Consider the following 23,390-nt stretch of genomic DNA (forward strand, 5'->3'; position numbering starts at 1 on the left):
CCCACAATTCGCTGGCAGCTCTCATCTATTGAAAGAACTTGCAGTGACGAGACAACAATTCTAGGTCACAGACCTTTCCTCCTCCTGACTCACGATCTTTTAGCAAAGAATCTGTTCACACTAGGCCATGCCCTTTCCAGGGAGATAAAGGTCAAGTTCGGCCTCCTAATGTCATTCCCTGGAGCCTGATTGCCATATATGTCAATTATGGAGCATGAATTCATAGTTTGCCCTTGGGACGGAAAAGAAATATGCAGAGATATAAAACTGCAACACACTTTCCTCATCTCCTTCCAAGGGAGTGGTTCCATTGAGATGGGCGTGTTTGGCCCTACAATAGTTAACGGTAAGGCAACAACTTCACCCCTTATCAGCCTGGGGACATGAATTGACTAAAGCATATTTCCTCAAAATATGGCTTTTATTTTTGCCCATTAAACTTACTTTGTCAAAGAAAATTTGTTCAGAATGTCAGTAACACCTTTAAATAAAAATAGGCATTTGAAAAACTTAAAGATGTACGTAACTTCTCATATTAACAAGTTAGCACTTTACAGACCTTAATGGGTAGAGTACAGTTTATTAAATATACGATTGAATGAATGAATATTTCTTGACCGCTTACTTTATGCATAGCACTGTACTAAGAGCTTGAGAGAGTACAGTACAACAGAGTTGGTAGCCACATGTTGGTAGCTACATTGCCTGCCCATAGGAGCTTTACATTTGAATCCCTGCCAAGAAAGAGATAAATAATTATGGTACTTATTAAGCCCTTATATGTGTCAAGCACTGTTCTAAGTGCTGGGATAAATACAAGGTCATCAGGTTGGACACATTGCCTGTCCCACATGGGGCTCACACTCTTAATCTCCATTTTACAGATGGGGTAACTGAGGCACAGAGAAGTTAAATGACTTGCCTGAGGTCACAAGGCAGACATGTGGCAGAGCCAGGATTAGAACCCAGATCCTTCTGATTCCCAGGCCCATGCTCTATCCACTAAGACACAGTACTTGTCTAGATTAGTGATGGATGAAAATATCATTCAGCAGCAAAATTTTCAGAATGGATATGAAAAATTTCTAGCGTGAGTTTCTCATTAATCATTGGTATTATTTTAATATCTAGAATTTGTCTGTATAGTACAGGAATTTCCCAAAGAAAAAATGGGCTTAGGAAAAAGTCCATTTTCTAACCAGAGAAACATCAATATGCCACTTTTATTTTCCTCTGCTGACAAACTGTAACGTGCTAAAAATGCCTCATTGCAATAAAATCTTACCTTGAGGTTAGATGCCATCTATCTGTAGCTAAAGCATTAAGAAACAATATAGTCCTTACCAGTACAGAAAACAGAAGTCAGACTGCTGATGCACCATTGACATTTTTTGTATTTATATGAGAGTTAATCATTCCCTTCCATCTGGTAATCCAGCTAATGTCCCTACTCCTTCATTAAGGGTGGGGACATTAATAATAATAATGTTGGTATTTGTTAAGCGTTTACTATGTGCAGAGCACTGTTCTAAGCGCTGGGGTAGATACAGGGTCATCAGGTTGTCCCACGTGAGGCTCACACTCTTCATCCCCATTTTACAGATGAGGTAACTGAGGCACAGAGAAGTGAAGTGACTTGCCCACAATCACACAGCTGACAAGTGGCAGAGCTGGGATTTGAACCCATGACCTCTGACTCCCAAGCCTAGGCCCTTTCCACTGAGCCACGTTGCTTCTCTTAATAAAACCAGGCTTCTTAATGACACAATCAAGTTACAGTAAAATAGCATTGAACCCAGTAGAGATGAGGGAATACATACTAATAGCTTATGTTGATGGGAAATGGTTGAAAGGTAACCATGTTGTTGAATTTGTGTTATGTCTAAGGTCTGTGGTTTCAAGATCCATATCAACATAATTGATAACGATGGTATTTGTGAAGCGCTTACTATGTGCCAAGCACTGTTCTAAGCAAAATACAGATAGCCCATGTCTTCTCAATTTTAAGAAGCTGCATTTCTACCTGGTTAGGCTTGAAAGGAGACACACACAAACAGACAGTATAGGTTTAGTGTGCTTAATGAGCATTTCAGGGTCTTAAAATTTAGGACACTTTTGCAGGAGAATTTCAGAAATGGTTTGGGTCTCATTCTGGAAAGGGGAATTAGGGTAAGTAGGTAGGTGGATTACTTAAACATTCTCCTCTTCCCTTCTCATTTAAACTGCTGTCTGTGAGGAGGAATCTTTTGTAAATTGTGGATAAAGTTGAAGTGCAGCTCAGTGGAATCAATGCTCCCATCTTTACCACTTAGGAGGAAAAAAAGGAAAACAGGAACCCCCTGACTGAATTACTTTGATACATTTTATGTAGTGAATATTTTACTCTACCATGACCGCAGTAACATTCCTTTTTTTTTTTTTGAGGCATCAGCACTTGAGGCCTAAATAAAATATATTAAAATTCCACAAAATGCAAGCTCTGATTTCAGGATTGAGTCAGAAAAGAGATACACATAAATCTATATGAGAGGGAGAGATAAGTAGATCATAAAAAAGTCAATACACATCATAACCCTGAACACCTAGCCCAGAGATATGGGGACAGTTACAGATTATTACAGCAAGGAAAGCGTGATAATCTATGATAAATCTATGTCAAATCTCAAATTATAATGAATACAACAACTTCTTTTAGAAAAGCAAAAAAACACAAAGTACAAAACAAACGTTGGAAGCATAAATTCAGGTGTAATTTGTGCCAGAGAGACAGTATAGTTCAAAGTCAAACATTATGTGAAGTGCTTTAGATTACTCTTATGAAAGGCAGTGTAGAAATGTCACCTTATTATATCCTACTGTATTTAAAAATTAACTACAGTAGTACCGGCCCTGGAGATGAATATATACCCATGTCATCAGCCCTCTCTATCCCTCACCAGCACTTAATACAAGGCATTCTCCCCGCAAAGATCTTGAGAGACAAAGAAATAAACACATTATTAGAAAGGATTTTATTTAAGACCAGGATTTTTTTTTCCTCCTCCTAACAGACTCTTACACTATAGTATTTTCTTTCTAATAATAGGAGCCTTCCATTTAAATGATTCAATCAGTACGCCATAAGCAGATTCTTTCTTTGGGGGGAGGAGCTAGCCATTCTAACGTTCAATTGACCTGTTTCCAAATAATCTATGGAAAAAAAATGAAGATTAAGTCCTTTAACAAGAGCAGTTTTCACAGTCTAGCATACAAAGAGAAGGATTCGGTAAAAAGATGACAGAGCAAGCCGCATTGTGCTGGCCCACTTAAATCTTATTTCCAATTCACTAAATGTGTTATTTGACTTGGCAAGTGAGCTGGTATGTGTATTAGATCAGCGGGGAGCCTAATCAAGGAGTTGCCAAGTTTGCTGCAGTCCTTCTGCGCTGCATTAGCCTCCACTAGTGACCTTCCGCAAAGTGGGTGGTTGAACCCCAAAGAGAATAGCATTAACTTTTGCTTGAAGTTCAGTCTGATTTGAAGTCTCCTTTTGTGCATTATTCCCCCCCAAAATGCAAAAAGCATTTAACAAAATTGAATCTAGTCTGCTCAGCACCATCTTCACATGCAAGGCTTTATAGACGTTTGCCTCCATAATGCTGACACATGCAAAAGAAATGAAAAGCATTAACTCAGCTAAGGCCCTTGATTTTGCAGCTGCAGAACAATTCACTTTGTAACTCACTAACTCAGATGGTTTTTCTCCACCCAGAGAAACTGCTCATTTGCTAATTGATACAAAAAGTATTTTCAAATATTAAATAAAGTGCACATAAAGCAAAAAAGGACATCAAATTATAGAGCAATGGGGAAGATTTGCTCTTTTGTCCAAAATGCTATGTGGCACAGAATTTAGACCTAGATTTTAAGACTTCTTCTTTCTAATATTTTTGGTACGGTTTAGGGTAGCTGCTTGCCTCTGTGTCTAGTTTTGTGCGATAGATTCAAGAACAAGGGAATTGAACAAATCCAATTGAATACTAAGCAAACAAACCATAATAATTCCACACATCAAATGCTTTTGATAGAAATGTAGTTGATTCGCCACCCAAACACAAAATTATCAATCATCTTAAACAACATATCTCTGGCTTTAATTTAAATTTAGTTTTGCTCAAGTAAGTTTCTTAGTAAAAATTTTGGATGGTTCTTTTTACTCTTAAAATCTACACTCAATGTCTTACTGAATAAAAATGCACAGATTTGAATGCATGAAATTACAATCAAGATTCATGTAAGAATGATTCAAGAATTCTCTTAAATACTCTCTGGGATGGAACGTTTTTCTCTCAAATATCGCTTGCATATGGAGGTTACCCTTGATTAGTGTCTTCAGCCTTTTTCAGCATCAGTTCTCAGGCCTCAGTCAAACTGTGGAACTAAGAATCATTACACCTCTGGAGAGAGCCTGATAATAAGAAATGGACATCATTTTTCCCACAGAAGACTACATTTTTGCTATATAATTCTACTTTAGAGGCTGTGATAAGCTGAAGAGGGATTTTACTGGAGCAATTTAAACCCCTGCCTCTCGGAAGCAAAAACAAAAATCACAAAACAGCCCCACCACCCACATCAGCTTAGTTCCCAATAGGCCAAAGCCACCCCTGAATGTTTTCTGGGTAATGACAAAATCATTTAGAAGAGTGAAAAATGATTTATAAGGGAGAAGAATGGCTGGCCAGAAATCTAACACTAAAATATAATTGACCCTGACATTGCTCTTTTTACTCAACCATCTCCAAATTATTTCCAAACATTAATAGTAACAGGATTCTGGTGGGGTGGACACTATTATGCCTATTTTCCAAGACCAGAAGCAGGCAGCACAGGGCCCATTTCTTCGTCTCGCCCCTCATTCTGCAGAGCTCAGAGCTCCCTTAAAATTCCTGATGCTTTCTTGGGTGACATAGAGTGATTGACTCTCATAGATTTAAGCATTTTCTTAGGACAAGGGGCAAATTGATGTTGGAATTCAAGTGGAATGTAAGAATTCCAATTTTTAGTTTGATTTAATCAATCTCCTAGACACATGGGTGGGGGACTATTGGTGGGGCAAATTTACATTAATTCTTATAAAATTCCAACAGTTTTATATAAGAATCAGGCTTTCTTTTTGTATGAAATCTGAATATTTAAAATACATAAGGGGTTCATCAACAGCCTGCATCTATGCCATATTTTGTCAACAGTAAATTGCCACACCAACTGTTAAGAATGTACTGAAAATTCTAACAGTTTGACTTACTGTGGTTTTCTTGGACGCCACTCCCATATGAGACAGCATGTTATAAGAGAGAGCCCTATACAGAGGGTAAAGAGAGAGGCTAAGAGTCACACCAACCATGCTGGAGAGTCCCGCAGGCTTCTCAACCTTTATTCTTTAATTGGGAGGAGAAGAGCTTTTACTAAAGAGGAAGTTTACAATGGAGGCTGGCAGGCCTACTGGGAAATACCCTTGATTTGAACACTTTGCAACGGTTCTATTCGAAACTCTTTATATAGATCCTCTTTCAAACCTGGTACACTTTTTTTTTAGGCAGAAAAGTATTTTACTAATTTTTTAATGAAGCTTTGACAGCAAGGAATACTTGAAGTATGTAATCATTTGCAGACTCCTTTTCTCTTCTGCACTGCAGGATGGAGGGACGTTGCCCAGATGGTTGTCAGCATAGGTCTTATTACCAACACCAATTATTGGTTTAAAAAGGCATTAAGTATCATGCTACACTACTTCACACAAGATATCTATTTTTTTTTGTAAAGAGACTCTTTCATAGGTAGTGCCCATGTTTTTCAAACACCCATGCTTTTAGACTTTATCCCAAAGCAGCAAACAAAATTTAACACTTATTACAAAATTTAATTTAAGAAAAAAAACCCTCTAGTCATGTGATTTTCCTAGCATGTATTAGAGGAGAAAATGAATGAAGGTGGGAAAAAAAGGAGAGAGGAGTATAAATAATAATGAAGATAGCATTTATTCAGCATTTACTCAGAGCTGGGTTCTGCTCCAACTGATAGCATCCACCCAAGATAATTGTATCAGACCCAATTCCTGTCCCACATGGGCTCAAAAATCTAAGACCGAGCATCATGAGCATTATGGGGAGGCAGCGTGGCATGATGGAATAATAATAACGACAATTACAATAGTATTTGTTCAGCCCTTACTATGTGCCAAGCACTGTTCTAAACACTGGGATAGATACAAGGTTATCAGGTTGTCTCACATGGGGCTCACAGTCTTAATCCCCATTTTACAGATGAAGTAACTGAGGCACAGAGAAGTTAAGTGGCTTGCCCAAAGTCATACAGTTGACAAGTGACAGAGTGCGGATTAGAACCCATATCCTCTGACTCCTATGTCCTGGCTCTTTCCACTAAGACGCGCTGCTTCTAGACGTGAAAGCCGGAGGTCCCTGGTTCCAGTGCCGGCTCTGACACCCATTTCCTGCATGGTCTTGGGCAAGTCACTTAACCTCCCCATGTCTCAGCTTCCCCAGCTGTAAACTGGGGATAATAATACCTGTACCCTAACTTGCAGGGGTGTTGTGAAGCACCACACAGAAACACAGGCAAGAGAAGCAGCATGGCGTAGTGGATAGAGCATGGGCCTGGGAGTCAGAATGTCATGGGTTCCAATCCTGGCTCCACCATCTGTCTGCTGTGAGATCTTGGGCAAATCACTGTACTTCTCTGTGCTTAGCTAGCTTATTCGTAAAATGGGAGCTAATACTGTGAGCCCCAAGTGGGACAGGGACTCTGTTCAATCCAATTGGCCTGTATCCACCCCAGTGCTTAGTACAGTGCCTGGAACATAGTAAGCGCTTAACAAATACCACAATTATTATGGATTGTCTCCAATCAGTGGAATTTATTGAATGCTTACTGTAGGCAGAGGACTGTACTAAATGCGAGGTAGAGCACAACACAACTGTCAGTAGAAGAAGCAGTGTGGCTTAGTGGAAAGAGCATGGGCTTGGGAGTTAGAGGTCATGGGTTCTAAACCTGTCTCCACCCCTTGTCAGCTGTGTGACTTTGGGCAAATCACTTAACTTCTCAGTGCCTCAGTCACCTCATCTATAAAATAGGGATTAAGACTGTGAGCCCCATGTTGGACAACCTGATTACCCTGTATCTACTCCAGTGCTTAGAATAATGCTTGGCACGTATTAAGTGCTTAATAAAAGCCACCATTATTTATTACTCCCAGCCCACAGTGAGCTCATCATTCTGACCTTCATTCCTATGTGATTGATTTCTAATCCAAGTTGTCTTGACACCACTTGTCCACCTCAACCTCGTAAATATACCTGCTCTCCTGTGTCAGATCTGGGTTGACCCAGCTCTTTGAACTGCATGTGTCACAATTCAATCATTCATTCAATCATATATATTGAGTGCTTACTGTGTGCAGACCACTGTACTAAGCGATTGGAATGTACAATTCGGCAACAGATAGAGACAATCCCTGCCCACAATCACCTCTTCTTCCATTAATATTCTTTTTACATTCAATACTCTGCTTAATACTCACTTAAATGTTTTTGCCCCACAAAGACACTCATTAAATACCAGAATTGAGGCAGAGGAGGATCATCTCTATACAGACATTGCCGACAAGCACACCTGGCTCCAATTACACCAATCATTCCAGACTCTGTCATTGTCACTTAACCCTAATAAAGGTATTATATTTCTGTTACTTGGGTTTAAAATAAGCTTATAATAATGATAATAATATTGGTATTTGTTAAGCGCTTACTATGTGCAGAGCACTGTTCTAAGCGCTGGGGTAGATACAGGGTATTCAGGTTGTCCCACGTGAAGCTCACAGTCTTAATCCCCATTTTACAGATGAGGTAACTGAGGCACAGAGAAGTTAAGTGACTTACCCACAGTCACACAGCTGACAAGTGGCAAATCTGGAATTCAAATCCATGACCTGTGACTCCAAAGCCCGTGCTCTTTCCACTGAGCCATGCTGTTTCTCCCACCCTCTCTGGGTCGCACTTAGTGGGTTTCCAGTACTCTACCAGTCTCGATTACAGGAGGAAGAGTCAAGCAGAGGCCTGAAGCAGCGTGGCTCAATGGAAAGAGCCTGGGCTTTGGAGTCACAGGTCATGGGTTCGACTCCCGGCTCTGTCCCTTGTCAGCTATGTGACTGTGGGCAAGTCACTTAACTTCTCTGTGCCTCAGTTACCTCATCTGTAAAATGGGGATTAACTGTAAGCCTCATGTGGGACAACCTGATTACCCTGTATCTACCCCGGCACTTAGTACAGTGCTCTGCACATAGTAAGCACTTAACAAATACGACCATTACTATTATTACCCATTCCATTGCTAGCTTGGGCTCGCGAGTGGAAGGCAATCTGCTACAAGTCAAGACTCCCCTTTGCTGGGTAGCATTGGCGTGGGAGAGAGTCGAGGGCAGACACTCAAGTTTACTGTGTGGAAGGAGGCGATGGTAAACTAATTCCATATTTTGATAAAGGAAAGGCTGAGGATACACTACCGGAACAATTGCAGATGGATGGGAGACATTCTGGGAGATATGGATCCGTGCTGTTGCTACGGGTCAGAGTCGACTCGACAGAATAAGGCAAAGATCTTCTATTCCCTCCTTTAAGACTAAGTTTTCTGCCTCTAGACTGTAATCTTGTCCTCTAGACTTGTAAGCTTGTTGTGAACAGAGAACATTTCTGCTAACTCTGTTGTACTGTACTCTCTCAAGTGCTTAGTACAGTGCTCTGTAAATAGTAAGTGTTAAATAAATACTATTGATTGATTATTGACTTAATCGTTCTCCCTTTTGTTTAATATGTTCTCTGGATCTTGTGTTTGCTTGTTGAACATTTTTGACAGACTGAAAAGCCACCATTTTGTGTCTCAGAGAATGAAGGGTAAAAGGGAAAATGTAAACATCAGAGTCAATAGCTCAATTTTCTGCTCTTACAAGTCAGGATGATTGATCACAAAAAAATTGAGAAAATAGCAAATGAAAGTCCATAACAGAATGGAGAACTGAACTACAGTGGAAGAGCCTGATTCTGAATGAAGATCATATATGTTGGGCTAGTTTTTTCATCGAGATTTTAAAAATCAGTCTCCTGTGATTTAATCAGAAGCGAATGACTATTATTCATGAAGGACTTCCTTTTCTGGAGATATTCTGGAAAACGTTTTCAAGACCAGCAAGCTGATCCACTGTATTGGAAGAAAATTAGGGAAATATCACTTTAAAACTTAAAAACGCCTGTGGCTCATCTCCAAGAACACTGCACCGATGTTAATACCACCTGCAAGGTCAAATTAGTGCCTCTGTTTTCCAGTGCTTTGAATAAAATGTCAGCCTGACGTTTTAGTGTACATAGAATGGCCACTTTAGATGGATATGTGGCAGCCAGTCCATATGACAATGAGTTGGTATGTCAGGTATTAACTATCTTCATGATGAAGAAATTAAATACTCAAAACTGTGAGACTGCTAATTTCTGGGCACATAAGCCAAACAAAAGAATTGCTGCTTTAAAACCTTTTTCATGCTAGAACTGAACTCAAAATATTTTGTAGTTGCAAAACTTGTAAGATTTACCTCTGCGGACACACAGTAAGGGCTCATTAATGCCACTGATTGATCGATTTAACTACTTTTCATTCCAAATTGCTGCAACACCAATCCTATGGATTTTTCATTGCTTTGTTCCAGAAATAGATCCCGAAGGCTATGTGGGTTTTGAGATTTTAGATAGAGCATACATCTGAGTGGAAGCCTTTCAGGAATAAGATTGTGTCTTGAACGTATTCAGAATCATTGCTACAAAAATGTTATTCTTTAAATAATGAGGATGTTGACCATATAACTTGACAGTCTCTGTCACAATTTATCAAAGACAAATTAGCATAGTTAAGGTCACCAACAGGAAACTATTAAAACATAAATGTTTTCACTTCTTGTGATCCGGTACTTTCCCTGCAGCACAATATATCACGTTAGGGCTTCCTAATTAAGAGTGATGTCTTCTTCCCACTCCAGTTCTCAACACGAGTATTTGCCTGTGCTGTGGGTCTTTTGATTTACAAAGTAGGAGGATGCAAGTCTGGATTCTCTTATCTCATAATCAAATCAACACTTATTTGTTGATTTTTTGAACAGATTTTACAAGCAATTCATGTCCAGGTGTATTATTTGTTCGTGTTATAACTCCTCGGATTCCCCTTTAGTATGTATAGGTGAATAATACACTCCTTTATAGTCAATCAATCAAAGCTATTTATTGAGCACTTTTTGTGGGCAGAGCTCTGGCTCTTTAGAAAAGCACTTACTAATCCCTGCCTACAAAGAGTTTACGGACTCCTTATATTAAGAAACAAACCAAGCAAACACAACTTGCCTTCATTCTACTGCCTTAAGGAAATATTTACATATCATATTTCATCATGTCGTATAGTGCTATCAGATTTGGAAATCATATTTTCCTACCAGAAACTTTTCTTGATGCTTATACTTTGAGGGTTCAACATTGAAAGAGATGCCTCAATTTCACACCTTAATGAGAATTCACAAAATTAAAGGATAATTGGTGACCTATTTATCCATTAGCTTTTTTTATAGAGAATATGAAAATAGGCTCATTTTTATTACCTTTCCCATGGATTCTATCCAACTAAAAAAGAATAACTTCTTTCTCCCAAAGACACAATATATTTTTTAAAAAAATCTAGAAAATACCAACTCGTAAGCTCACACCATCACTTCTAATTATAAGTTCAAATAAGGTTGAGAAATATGGATCCATTTTCAGAGTTTGGAGTATCAGCTCATTAAAAGTAATATAGAAGAATTCCAGTTTGAAAAAGGCACTGACTCAAATTTGTAATGATTTCACTTTCAAATTTCTTTTATCTCAGCTGCTCCTACTCCAACAAATACAAGTGCTTCAGATATAATAAGAAGGCTAATGAGCATTGCATCTGATTACTAAAATATTATAATATTTCTCAAGGCATAATGATATCTTTTTCCAAATTAAGAAAAAGGAGTATTTTTTTCTCTTTGGAAAAGATACTGCCAGAATATGACCTCAATCTAAACTTCAAGTCCCCGAAACAGAAAGCATCCTCTGAACTGATGATTTAGTTTCTATGCAAACTTCTGTAAAGTTGAGCTAATTCTAAATAGTCATCGCAAAGTCACGGTCTTCAAAAATATACATTGGAATGGCTTGTTCCTAATCTTTGCATCACTGAGGGGTAATTCTGGCAGCATCTTCATCAGTTCACCATGAATTTTTGGATATTCTTTCTGTGAAACTGATGCAAGTCTAGAATTTTGGCATTATAGTTGGGTGCAATGAATGCAAGTATTGTTTTCTAGTGAATATCTTGTGCTTGAGAGTCAAAACACAGGAGCTCTTTCATCAAGTGCAAATGCAGAGTAGCATATCTTATGGCAAGGAAAGAATGCAGAGAAAGTGACTCACTCCAATAGCCAACTTGCTGTTTATGTACAGGTTGGTGGCAGGAATAAGAAAAGAATTTCTAACCCTTATTTTACAGCATAATTAAAAGAAACAAAGAAAATCTCCAATATGACCCACAAAGGAGACATCTGTGGCCCACTACAGCAAAGAGTATGACTAGCAGTATCTCCAGGGTCCAGTCATATAATTCATAGGGCTTTTTTCTTTTCTTTTTTTTTTTTTGGCTCTCCTTCATTCTAGGTTTAAAGACTTAAAGACAGATTGCTTTACAAGGTACATCAGTCTTCAGGGAATAGTAATTTCCTTTTTCCTCCACAACAAAACAAATGTAACTTTTTAAACTGTTTATCTTTGATCAAAAATATATTACTTAGTGCACTAAGTAAACAGCCCTATAATTTGTCCTAGAAATTATAGCTTCCTATGGCTATTCTTAGTGTTTTTCCATTTGCTGGGCAACTGGTAATGAGAGCTGATAACCCTGCCATTTGTTTTTTATTTTTGTAACGATCTCAGAAAAAAACAGTTTTGAAATATGAGCTGTTCTTTAATGTAATGGATAAATGACTATGCTGCCAGGAATTATACCCCACTTCCTCACTCAATAATCATGGGAACTCAAGCAACAACCACAACCCACACACATAATGCAAGAAGCCATACGGAACATATACATTACATTTTGGTGGTAATGTGTTTACTAAAGAAGCCCACTTCAGCATTTCATGAATCTCTCAACAAATTCGACCATGTGGAGTAGGGTTCTGGAATCACCAACGTACTTCAATTTTTATTTTATTAAATTTTAGGAAAAATGTCATCATGTTGGTAGTAGATGGGACTGCTTTTGGGGGATAGTGAAAAATGTGTCAGCCTCCTTTCGGATCTCCCTTCCTCCTGTCTCTCCCCGCTCCAGTCTATTCTTCATTCCACTGCCCGGATCATCTTCCTACAGAAACAGTCTGGGCAAGTCATTCCCCTCCTCAAAAACCTCCATTGGTTGTCTATCAACCTTCGCACAAAACAAAACTCCTCACTCTTGGCTTCAAAGCTCTCCATCACCTTGCCCCCTCTACCTCGCCTCCCTTCTCTCTTTCTACTGCCCACCCCATACACTCTGCTTCTGTGCTACTCACCTCCTCACGGTCTCCTGTTCACACCTATCCCACCATCGACCCCTGGCCCACATCCTACCACTGTCCTAGAGTGCCTTCCCTCTTCACCTCCGCCAAACTCTCTTCCCCTCTTCAAAGCCCTACTGAGAGCTCACCTCCTCCAGGAGGCCTTGCCAGACTGAGCCCCTCCCTTCCCTCTGCTCCCTTAGCCCACTGCCTGAGTCACAGTAAGCCCTCAATAAATACATCTTCATCATCATTATTATATTACTAAATTATATTTACTATTTATATTTATGTTTAAATTACTAATAATAAATATTATTTATTTTATTATTATTTATTAAATATTTATATTTAAATTACTAATAATAATACATATGAATTCAAATATCCCTTAAAATTTAACCCAACAAATCTAGTTCAACTATGAATTCTTTTTGGTGCATATATCAAATGGAATGTAACCTTTTTATCCTCATCATAATGGCCTTAGATTGTGAGTCCCACATACGACAGGGACCATGCATTATCTGACTATCATGTATCTGCTCCAGCATTTAGCGCAGTGACTCAGTCTTGGGGAGAGAAGTAGGGATGGGAAATTCCAAAATCCGTCAAATAGAGATTGTGTTCCCCTTGAGGTCAGGAATCCCACTTTACTACTACTGTCTGCTCCCAAGAGTCTAGTTCACTGCTCTGCTCATATACTAATTACAGAAGAAGTGGTGTTGTTGATGAGGTTGAGGTTGATGATAATGATGAGTAGTCAAAGAATGAAGCAACGAAAAGATCCAATTGACTACTATCTAAACCCCATCAGTGAGATAGTGCTTGGCACATAGTGAGTGCTTAACAAATGCCATAATTATTAATTATTAGATAGGTCTACAAAGTAGCATTTATATCTAGGACTTAAGAAGACAGCTAAAACTGGTGGAGCCAATAGCATGGGTGGAATTAGCCTGAAAGAAGAAGAAAAGGAAGTTGTCTTGGGCCAAAGAAATGGAAAATTGTATAAAAAGTCAGGTCGATTTACCTTGTTTTGTAAAGCACTGAAAATAGGTAGTTATAGGCTTAGCAAATAGTTTTGATAATGATGAGAGTGATTCTATGCAACTTGCCTACCTTCTGTTTAACATCAGTACTCTTTGATTCCAAATTACTGTTTTTGGTCAATTTCCTTTAGGAAATGAGTAGACAAGATGTGTAATGTGATAATGTTTTTATTTTCAATAATAATGAGTTATCAAATTCTAATGATGGGTATTTTCTCTAAATCCATATCTACAGATTAGTTGCAACCACTGGGTTTTTTCCTAAGGAATTCCCAATTTGGTTCATGTATTCACTCAGTTGCTATTTATAAACCCAGATCACTAATCTTCAATTGTGTGAAATAAACTGGTTCTATTTTATTCTTATCTCTGAAAGAATTCTTAAAGTGCATCTTTGAAGCTTGAAAAGACTTAGATATATAGAAACCTATGTGTATCACTGTGTAATGATTCTAGATGTTTTGAATGATATTTTCTATGTGAAACAATGAGGTTATGGAAGAAAATAATCACATTTATTCTGCTACATATTTTAAAAACATATTCAATAATGCCTGCTCACCTTTTCAGTGGCAAGGGAGAAAAAAAAAATCATAAGGCCCTCTATTCTTGCTATACAAGTCACCTTAGAACCCTCTGACATTTCTTCCTTTTCAGCCTCCCCCATTCCCTCTGACCCCAAGGGAAAAATCACTTAACAATTTGAGGGGCCTCCACTGTTTACTTTTTAAAATATGGTACAGAAAATAGTATTCCTTCTATTTCAATTAACCATAAACACCTCACTGTCCTCTATCACACATTTCTGTCACATGATTTATCTGGAACACAACTGAAGAACTAGGAAATGTTCTAATGTGGACAAATCAGGGCACCAAGAGGTCTACAGTGTCAGTTCTGGACTGTTAAGCACTAGACTGTAAGCTTATTATTCAATAGTATTTACTGAGTGCTTACTATATGCAGAGCACTGTACTAAGCGCTTGGAATGTGTAACAATCGGTAACAGAGACAGTCCCTGCCCTTTGACAGGCTTACAGTCTAATCAGGGAATGTATCTACCAACTCTGTTGTATTGTTCTTTCCCAAACTGTTAGTGCGGTACTCTGCACAAGGTAAGCTCTCAATAAATACCACTGATTGATTGATATGCATAAAAAGAGGTGACTGTGCTGCCCAGTGTATGTCCACCCAGATTTCGGGAATATAGCGTTATTTTTTTCCATCATGAGAGGTTCTTCAAGAATACAGCTACTGTGTCTTAGGATAATTGGCTATATTCTCATTTGACTTAGGTGTGAAACTGACCTATAGACCTAAAAAAGACCCCTGCAAAAAATGTAGTAATGAAGGACAAAAATTAGTACTATTTCTATCAGGTCATATGAAAAAAAGAAAAAAAAACAGAACTGCATCCCAGAATAGGTTGAAATATAAGTCCCATCCATTGCAATTCATCAGTCAAAGAGTCAGTAACATTTATTAAGGGTCAGCTGTGTAAAGAGGGAAGATGTTCAAAGGTATGAGACTACAAGGAGTTTACAATCTACTGGGTCAGACAGATTCTAAATTATTTATAGAGAGGAGGAAAATGAGAATAGATATTATTTCATCAAGAAAAAGCTGAGGAAGTGAAAGCGCAATTCATTCATTCAATAGTATTTATTGAGCACTTACTATGTGCAGAGCACTATACTAAGCGCTTGGAATGTACAATTGGGCAATAGATAGGGACAATCCCTGCCCAATGATGGGCTTACAGTCTAATCGAGCGCAATGAGGTATCACATCTAAATGGTGTATACCAGTAACATGTATATCATTAATAATGTAGTGATGTTGTTTATTAAGCTACATGCTGGGATAACTATGAGATCATTAGATCTAATACTTCTAGACTTCTAGACTAGACTAATCTACACTAGTCTAGTCTAGACTTCTAGACTGTGAACCCATTGTTGGGTAGGGATTGTCTCTGTTGCTGAATCGTACTTTCCAAGCGCTTACTACAGTGCTCTGCACACAGTAAGCGCTCAATAAGTGCGACTGAATGAATGAATCTAATACAATCCTTTTATCACAGTCTCAAAGTCTACAAACAAGTCTTTTATGCCCATTTTACACATGAGGAAACTGAGGCACAAATAAATTAAGTGATTTATCCAAAGGCACATGGTAAGAGCCAGAACTAGAGCCTAACTCTCCTGACTTTCAACCTTGTACTCTTTCTATTAGGCCAGACTGCCTCACCATTAGGATGCTGGCAAAACTAATGAAAAATGTGACTAAAACACTTTTCAGTGGAAGAAATTAATAAAACAAGGCCTTACATCAAGGTTTTACATAGGAAGAGAACATAATATTTCAAATCTGTTATCTCCACATAAAGGCATAAAAAACAAATTAAACAGAACTTCAATAAGGAATAAAGACCCATCAAGACAAGTCTGGGGAGAAAAGTCCAAAGTCGAAAGTCTCAACCTGAGGCAACAGAAATTAATGAGGTTCTGGAACTTTGTGCCACGGGCAAATGAATCCTTATGGTTCCTGGACTTTCCCATTGTGCCTTGTGTAAAAGCCTAGGAAATCACATCTCCTGTCAAAATGTCTTAATTTTACAGCATTTTCTGTTTCTCTTACAGTCTTTGTAATAAAAACAAGGATGTGTATGGCATGAGGGGAGCAAGGAGACATTACCATTCAAAGAGAATGCCCAAATGAGGAGAACAGGGTGTATGAACAGGCTATGGCCTAAGAGAGACATAGAAAGGGAAGATGTCATAAAATTAGCTCATTTCCTTGATTGCTTTCCAGTTGTTTCCTTTTTGTTGTCCATATTGATTACGCCAGCTAAAAGAGAACTCAGCAAGACCCTTTTACGACCTGCTTGCTCCACTCTAGAAGTTACTTTCAGCAGCTTCATGGACAGAAGATTTGGGAAAATTTCTTAAGTAGGGGAAATCCAATTTTTCTTCAAAACACTAGACATCAATGTTGTCGTGCAGAATTTCAAGCTAGTATATGACTATCCCCTATTTTTGCTTCCCGACAACCAGTCTTTTACATTCAGAAACATACAACCAGATACATTTGCAAATAAAAATACTAATGTTGGCATTTATTAAACTCTTACTCTGTGCCAAGCACTGGGGTAGATACAAGGTAATCAGATCAATCATAGTCCCTGTCCTGCATGAGGTTCACAGACTAAAAGGTTGAGGGAACAGGTATTTAATCCCCATTTTACACATGAGAAAACTGAGGCACAGATTACTCAAGTGACTGCCCAAGGTCATACAGCAGGACTAGGACTAGAATCCAAGTCTTCTGACTCCCTGTCATTTCCTATTTCCACTAAGCCAAGCCCTCCATAAGTATCACCAGTCATGCTACACTGCCCATATCAAGACTATAATCTGATTTTTTGGGTAATACGATTAGCCTTCAGAGATCATGAGTGGATGAAATTATTGGAAAAAATGGTAATAATTCTAGGAAAACTTGACAGAAACCGGTAGTGGTTTATGAATTCAGTATATTTTGTCTACGCAAACAGCACCTCTTTCACAGATGGTATAGCCAAACGATCCAGGCAGAAGAGATCCAAGCAGAAGACTGGCTTTGGTTCTACAAACAGCTGCTCATCTTCCCACTTAGCTGGAGGTAAGTTGTCACTGTCAGCAGCTGCTAAAAGCGAGGAAAGGGATACACCAATAAGCAGACACAATAATGGTGATTAAAAAAGGAGCAGCAATCTCATGTGTTTCAAACAGATTGGGTGACATAACTACTAATTTTCCAAAAATGATTCAGTTGACTGCAAGTTAATTTGGAACAAATAAATGCTTAGATATGTCGTAATTCAGAAAAGCTAAAATCAAAGAGGTCATAAAAATAATAAGATTCCTGGACAACTTTGATCTACTTATTGTTTGTTCTGTGCTCTCAGAGCCAAAATAGCAGGAGCTCTAAGTTGTTGCAATCATAGGTATTGTTCTTGGTTATCTTGAAAATATGAATCTGATTTATGTGAACAACATGATCTAACCTGGTTGTTACTCATACTTTGATTAATTTTAAGTGCTGCATTTCTTACTGTGTTACAATATGAAGAGGTAAGTAATGACCACAGCACAGAGATATGGAATTCTCCATAATTCTTTTTTCTGGACTGTCGGCTGGAAAAGGTTGTATTGCCAGAAACACTGATGGCATCGTTGCACAGTTCCTAATTATAACAGATATTTGAACTCACTCAATAGATGGGAACACACAGTAACAGCTTCTGACTTTCTCCTGCATCACTTCATCCTACTTTCAACTTTCAGCCAGGGCTATGACCTTTAATCCTGTTAAGCAAAAGAGTCTTGAGTTTCAAAATAGAAAGAAGAAATACAGCCAAAGAAGACCGAAGAAGTGACTGGACCCATAGAATGGAAAAATTAAGTCAGAGACACCTTTGGCATTACTGTTCTTCTGATGATTGAGCAAAGCAATTGCTTCATAGATCATTTAAAGAAATATTCAACCAATGATTCTATTACTTTAATGGGCCTTTCGTGGCATTCCATATGCCCCAGTAGGAACAAGACTGGCAGTGATATAAGAGTGGAGATTGTTAATGGCCCTGTATCACTATATTCACAGAGTCCCTTCACACAGGTCCTTATCCATAGATTTTCATGGGATGGGATACTCTATCCTCAGGAAGGATTTACCAGTGAATATAGGACTACTCGTTTGAATTTAGGCTGGGAAACTAACCCTAACCCTAATTTTCCAATAACAGTGAATACACTCTATATTGTTTTCGCCCCTCTTACCGTCAACCTCTAGTTCAAATCCTCCCTCCTGCCTGGAACTCCTTCACCCTTCACATTCAGCAGACCATTGCTTTCCTTGTTCTCAAAGCCCTATTAAAATCACTCAACTGTAGGAAACTTTCTGTAACTGATCTCTCATCTCTCCGATCTATTTCACCACCAGCCCATAACCGTATCATGCGTGTACTTCAGCTCTCGAACCCTGAGCGCTTCTCCCCACCCTCCCCCAACCACAGCAATTTTGTTCATATAATTAAACTGTCGTTCCTCACTAACTGGAATTTGTTTACTGTCTCTCTCCCCCACTAGACCATAAGCTCTAAGAGGGTAGGGATCGTGTCTACTAATTCTACTGAACTATCCCAAGAGTTCAATACGGTACTCTGCACAGAGTAAGCACTCAGTAAATACTACCGATTGATCATGTAACAATTACATTGATAATGTAACCCATAACCTTGGCATTATTGATTCTCAACTTATGTCTCTCATTCAATCCACATTATTCAATCTATCCGCAAATCCTGTCAGTTCAACCTTCACAACATTACTAAAATTGGCCTTTCCTTTCCATCCAAACCGCCTCATTAATCCAGGCATTTATTCTATCCCTCCTTGACTGTTTTATCAACCTCTTTGCTGACCTCCCTGCCTCCTCTCTCGCACCACTTCAGTCCATTCTCCACTCTGTTGCCCAGATTGTTTTTCTGCAAAATCGTTTAGCATGTTTACCCACTCCTCAAGAACTTACTGTGGTAGCCCATCCGCCTCTACATCAAATAGAAACTCCTTACCAGAAGCTTTAAAGCACTCAGTCACCTTACCTACTCCTACCCAGCCCACACACTTTACTCCTCTTATGCCAACTCAATCACTACAGCTCGATCTTTTCTATCTTGCTGCCAACCCCTCCCTACATCCTGCCTCTGGCCTGTAACTCCCTCCCTCTTCACATCTGATGGACGATCACTCTCCCCATCTTCAAAGTCTTATTAAAAATACATCTCCTCCAAGAGGCCTTCCCCAACTAAGACCTCATTTCCTCCCCCACTCCCTTCTGCATCGTCCTTGCTCTTGGATTTACACCCTTTATTCATCTCTTCCTCACCCCCACAGCACTTATGTACATATTATGTACATTTATTTCTTTATATTAATGTCTGTCTTCCCCTCTAGACTGTAAACTTGTTGTGGGCAGAAAACGTGTCTACCAACTGTGATATACTGTACTTTCCAAGCACTTAGTATAGTGTTGTGCACATAGTAAGAGCTCAATCTCTTTGATTGATTAATGATATATTCTGTACAACATTTAATTCAACATTTGCTCAAAAACATTAAAACAAACTGTATGTGAACTTTCTAAAACAACCTGATAATATATTCATACTAGGTCTACTAGTTTGGATTTTGCAGAAGAGACTCTGATGATGATGATGATGATGATATTTGTTCAGCGTTACTGTGTACCAAGCACTGTTCTAAGGGCTAGGGTAGATATAAGCTAATTGGGTTGTCCTAAGTGGGGCTCACAGTCTTAATCCTCATTTTACAGATGAGGTAACTGAGGCACAGAGAAGCTAAGTGGCTTATCCAAGGTCACACCGCAGACAAATGGCAGAGTAGGGATTAGAACCCACGTCCACTGGCTCCCAAACCTGTGCTCTTGCCACTAAGCCATGCTGAATGCCTAGCATTAGTGGGCAAAAACACGATTGGTTTTGTAAGGAAAGGATTTGTCCTTGGATCAAAAACCAACTATTCAGCTATGGAAGGGCTTTAGAAATGAAGGCTTGCTTGAGTGAGGGCAAAGTTGGGCAACTAACTCCAAACCAGCTGCATGAGTCTGCTCCAGCACTCAGTGAGCCACTGGATTAGCAGATCCACATGGTGGGAAGATACATCAGGAGGGAATAATGCTGAAGGGTTCTCAAACAGATCTGCTCTCTATTTCCCAGTTACTGCCTCTGAATAAGGGACACATAGCTAACAATCACATTCATTTAAAAATACAACTGCTCCAAGAGAATGTAAAATATTTACTCTTCTGCAAATGTGCCATAATTTCTAGTCATTTCTGGTTTCGGTCAGATGCCTATACAATTTTACATCCTTAGGTGTTGCTTCTCATTCTATTGATTTTTATTTATGAGCGTATACAGACACATACCCTCTAAGAGATTACATAAAGCAGAAGAAAAGAAACTAGCATTTTTAGCCATGTTGCTCACTTTTCCTGGCCACTTAGAGTTATCCAGTCACTCCAGATTCTGCCCCCCTGAGCAATACTGGAAGGGACTCTCCTATGCTATTCTCACCCAACCTAGAACACCTGCCCCAAACTCTGAGTCCAACTGGCTTTTCTCCCTCTTTCCTCTCTATCTCCTCTCCCCTTTTCCATTCCCTGCATGGAAACACGAATGTGAGGAGGGCTATTAGGGTATAAAATTTTCATGCTGAAAGTGGCATGTTTCCATTTAGAACAGTTCACCCAATGTGGGAAATTTTGAGAGGGAAGAAAAATAGTTTCAATACATATTTGCCTATTACATGAAGACTCGTAAATGGGTTCCTGCAGCCACTTGGCTTCATTGACTCCAAACACTCCAATAACCTTTTGGCTCATACGAATAGACTGGATCATTTTAAATGTTTGTTGTATTTCTACCATTTGTACTCCCATCAACACTTTTCCATTTTGTGCCATGTCCTCTGTTAGACTGCAGGTAACCCAAGTTTAATGGGTTATCTCTATCAATGGTTTTTATTTAGGGCTTAATACGTGCGGAGCACTGAACTAATCTTTTGGCATGGTTCGATGCAATAGGGTTAGTAGACACAATCCCTGTCCACAAGGTGCTTACAGTCTAGAGAATCATGTGTTTACTTTCTTTGGTCATTTCACAGAGTGTCTTATGGTGCTCTTCCCAGTAGACTCTTAATTATACAACTGATTAGTCATCGCTTTAATATTCTAAGTCATAATCTAAGTTTAAGTCTAAGTTTCCCCTGAATAGACTGTGAGCCCGTCATTGGGCAGGGATTGTCTCTATCTGTTGCCAAATTGTACATTCCAAGAGCTTAGTACAATGCTTTGCACATAGTAAGTGCTCAATAAATACTATTGAATGAATGAATGAAGTCATATTCAAATAAATATCCTATGTTTATAAATTGCTGTGTTTCGTATTTTCTATATGAAAGAACTGTAAGAAAGGAAATAATTATTTTAGAGAAATATCAAATCTGTCTGCTAATGTGAAAATCAAGGAAAAATATTTTCTTGTTTGTAGATAATGCTCTTGAACGATAAATTTATACATTTATGACGGTGTGGGTAAAAATACAATCATCTCTTTTATATAACTGTAATTCCATAGACTATAAGCTCCTTCAATAGATCAATCAGTTGTATTTATTGACCACTTACTGTGGGCAGAGTAATGACCTAAGTGCTTGGGGGAGTACTAAAAAACAGAGTTGCTAGACATTCTCTGTCTACAACAAGCATATAGTCTAGGCAGAAACTCTGATTACCAACTCTATTTTACTGTACTCTGCCAAATACTCTGCATACAGTAAGTTCTTAATAAATACCACTTATTGACTATAACACAGTGGCTTTATTTTAAGATCACATATCCCTCAAGAGGCCTTTCCTGATTCAGCTCTCTTTTCCCCATCTCACTCTCCCTTCTGTATCATCTATGAACTTGGATCTTTGACCTTTGGACATTTGATATCCAACCTACCCCCAGCACTTACGTACATATCTTTAAGTTATATATTCTAAATTATTCCTTTTAATTCTGTCTTCTCCCCTGTACTGTAAACTCATTATGGTCAGGGAACGTTACTGCTAATTTTACTGAATTATACTCTCCCAAGCACTTAATACAGTGTTTTGCACATAGTAAGTGCTCAATAAATATGATTGATTATGCATTGATGGAAGAACTCCACATTTATAAAATTTGTTAAACATTTGAGGTGGTGCAATGCACTGTACTTAATGCTTGAGAAATGCAAATCAAAATGACAGGTTACCTGCTTCAGGGAGCCTATATTTCAATGAGGGATAACGACAAAAAAAAATTGCAAATACCATAGTCAAATAAATAATCAAATACTCATATACAAAAATGGGCTATGGGTGTATATAATTAAGTACATAAGTAGTAGAGTGGCTTATGTGTTTGCATAATTTAGTGTGCTGGGACTCAACTGGGGAAGGCTTTGTTAGAGGAGGTGTAATTTTAGAAAGACTTTCAATTGGGGAGAGCTGTCGTCTGCTGGATTTGAGAAGGAAGAGCATTCCAATCCAGTGGGTTATCATGAGGGAGAGGATGGAGGCAGGAGAACTGCAAGAAAGGTACACTTAGAAGGTTAGCTAGAGTGGATGAAGAGAGAGCATGAGCCAGAAGGACCTGGGTTTATTTATTTATTTATTTAGCTATTTGTTAAACGTTTACTATGTTTCAAGCTCTGTTCTAAGTGCTGAGGTAGATACAAGATTATCAGGTTGGACACAGTCCCTGTCCCACCCACCTGGAGCTCACATATTTAGTCCCCATTTTACAGATGAGGTAACTGAGGCAAAGAGAAGTGAAGTGACTTGCCCAAGGCCATATAGCAGACAAGGGGCAGAGTCGGGATTAGAACCCATGTCCTTCCGGCTCCTAAATCCGTGTCCTATCCACTATGCAACACTGCTTTTCAATCCTGACCCTGCCTTTGGCGGCTGTGTGACTTTGGGCGAGACACTTAACTTCTCTATGCCTCAGTTACCTCATCTGTATAATGGAGACAAAGATTAGCTTGATTAACTTATCAGAGCGCCTGGAACAAAGTAAGGGCTTAAAAAAT

General features: G+C 38.8%; 1 long non-coding RNA gene across 1 annotated transcript in view; it reads right to left on the reverse strand.

The window, feature by feature from the left end:
- Nucleotides 1-18,047, reverse strand: part of LOC120638285 — a 52,068-nt gene extending 34,021 nt beyond the window's left edge. The window contains exons 1-2 of the long non-coding RNA XR_005659867.1: nt 17,957-18,047; nt 17,261-17,388 (exon numbers count right to left, since the gene is read on the reverse strand). This is a non-coding gene — a long non-coding RNA (uncharacterized LOC120638285). The remainder of the gene's footprint in view (nt 1-17,260; nt 17,389-17,956) is intronic.
- Nucleotides 18,048-23,390: the final 5,343 nt, after the last annotated feature.

This window comes from Ornithorhynchus anatinus, chromosome 1 (assembly GCF_004115215.2).
Source record: "Ornithorhynchus anatinus isolate Pmale09 chromosome 1, mOrnAna1.pri.v4, whole genome shotgun sequence".
NCBI lineage: Eukaryota > Metazoa > Chordata > Mammalia > Monotremata > Ornithorhynchidae > Ornithorhynchus > Ornithorhynchus anatinus.